The sequence below is a fragment of the Austrofundulus limnaeus genome, unplaced genomic scaffold, assembly GCF_001266775.1.
Source record: "Austrofundulus limnaeus strain Quisiro unplaced genomic scaffold, Austrofundulus_limnaeus-1.0 Scaffold39, whole genome shotgun sequence".
In the NCBI taxonomy this organism is placed as follows: domain Eukaryota; kingdom Metazoa; phylum Chordata; class Actinopteri; order Cyprinodontiformes; family Rivulidae; genus Austrofundulus; species Austrofundulus limnaeus.
In genome coordinates, this window is record NW_013952441.1 from 2,661,432 (window position 1) to 2,664,094 (window position 2,663).

The following is a 2,663-nucleotide window of genomic DNA, read 5'->3' on the forward strand; positions in this document are numbered from 1 at the left end:
GTAACAATATTTTTATACTACATTTATCCATTTTAAATACACTAACCTCACTCATCAACTAAGGCAAAAACGTAAGTTATTCAGAAAATCTTTTCAGGACCCCACCTTGATGTTTCGGGACCCCACTTTGGGTCCCGACCCCAACTTTGGGAAACACTGGTCTATGCTACAAAGACCTCCASGGTATTTAGGGTCAAGGTTTGTCATAAACTGTGTACATTTGGGTTAAAAAGTAGGATTTGGAACCACAGTAAAATCTGTTCAATTGAGCATGTTGGAAATTACTGTTTGTCATACCAAGTTTGTTGTGGCACTATTGTTGACAATAATATTGATGATAATTAGTTAGAGCACAACCAAGAAAAGAAAAAGTCGGTTGACATGCAGTTTATACATTTTAATTTTAACACAGACAGTTCTTAATTAGGAAATCAAAATTGAGTTGTTGATGACTCAAAACAAGGAATTTACAAAACAGTTTTGTGATTGGTAACGTTGTAATTAGCTAAAAACTCTAAATAAATTGCTCAAATACGAATATAAACCCGTGCATCATTATGCAATAGCTAATAATTATTGCAGCGCTTGAATTGCAAAATAAGGTCAAAACGCACAGCCAGCTCAATTCTGAGCTTTTACTTTGAAGGCCTATTTCACAGCTTCCTGTTCGGTTCTGCTGCTCTCTCGATGACCTGACGACGTTTTTTTACTCCACAACCCCCTCCTTCTTCCCCCCTTTGCTGCTGCCATCTCGGGTGTCACGTGACTTGGACGAGCCGGGTCAGAAAGGCCCGGAACCAAACTGACCCGGGTTAACTGCGTTGGTTAAGAACCCTCCTCAGTGGGTAAAGACCTGTCAAGCTTTAGGTATTTGACTCTGATGTGTTTTAATTTGAACTCAGTAAGCACAAAATACCCAGGGACTGCGATTTCAAATCATCAGCCTTCCACCTCCGTGCTTTACAGTTGATTTGWAGCGTTTGTGCTAATGTTTTACCGTGTTCGTTTTGTGTGCCATGTTTTGATTTTCACCAGAGTTGTRCAATGGTCTCATCTGTCTAAAAGTCATCGGCTGGCTTGGGGACATCTCTTTARATCCTCCCAGAAGAAGAAGAGGAGGAGGAGGAGGAAGGAGATGTTTGGGCATACTTGCCCCAGCTGCTAATCCGAGCACGTGTTCTAAAATGTAAAATTGCTTCTGAACACTTTTTTAAAACGTAAAATCCAGCAGGTGGTGCTGCAGTGTTTAATGACAAAAAACTTCAAAGCCTTTCTCAGTTTTAAACCTTACATCAAAAGACATTTTATGATCTTTTTTTCTTCTCTTTTTGCTGAACTGGCAGGTTTAAAATATGTAACAAAAACCACATCTGACTTTAAAGTGCAAAGCTTTTGATCTGGATAAACAGAAGCCTGAAGCTTTAAAAATGTCCTCAAATTAAAGATGAAAGTCTGAGCTTCGTTCACCGCAGGTTGTAAATGTTCACACGGATGGAAAAAATAAATACAATTATATCACTGTTTATAAATTTCAGGCTGTTGTGTTGTGAATGACTCTCAGCTAGTTTTTTTCATTCTCTGTAAAATTAAATTTAGTCATAGTTATAGCTGTTTGGCTGACTAATTACTGACTCGAATCCTTGCACTGTATYGGGACTCATGAGTCTGAGGCCTCGTTGAAACCTGGATCCTGTCCTCTGACTGACTGCTGCTGCCAGTCTGAGAATTTAGCGCAAAGTTGCCTAAAAAAACCAGCTGAATCCACAAAAACACTGCAAATTGAGTTGAATCAGTTCAGTGATTTGGGTTWAAAAAATGCTGCAGACTCAAATGAACTGGGTCTCTGATTTGGGTTAAAAAATCAGCAGTAAAAGCTGTAGACTAAAATGAATCGAGTCTAATTTGTATTAAAAAAAACACCAATAAAACGCTGCAGACTCAGATGATTTGGGTTAAAAATCACACCAGTAAAATGTTGTTGATGCAAATTAATTGAGTCTCTGATTTGGGTTAAAACTCAGCAGTAAAATGTCACTGATTCAGATGAATTAGRTCACTGATTTCCATTAAGACCATTAGCACGAGCCTGTTGGTAACAAGAACTGGTCGGTTCCTGATATACCTGGGTACATGACTAGAGTCCTCACACTGAAACAAGTCCCACGAAAACCCAAATACTTATTGTCCTCTGGCAGACTACAGATTAAGGTCTGAGTTAGCAATAARTAACACTAAAATAAATAACAATAATAAAATAAATAACGACACATTCGCTGTAAATGCTTCAGCTTTCTACATTACCTACAATGAACGATTCAAGAACCTCGACTGAATAAATTAGACTTATCCGCATACAGACTCACTAATTATCATGAATCAAACAAGTTAATCAAGAGTCATAAACACTCAGGCGAGTCAACTCCAAATTGTTTTGTTTCTGGTGAACATTTCATCAAATCCTGACTTTATTTGACTTTATTCATTTGAGACAATTTTGTCCATGTCCATACCACGTGATTGTTGGGCTTAACAGTCATACCGTGTTCCTCGTAATATTACAAAGACAAAATGATAGATAGATAGATAGATAGATAGATAGATAGATAGATAGATAGATAGATAGATAGATAGATAGATAGATAGATAGATAGATAGATAGATAG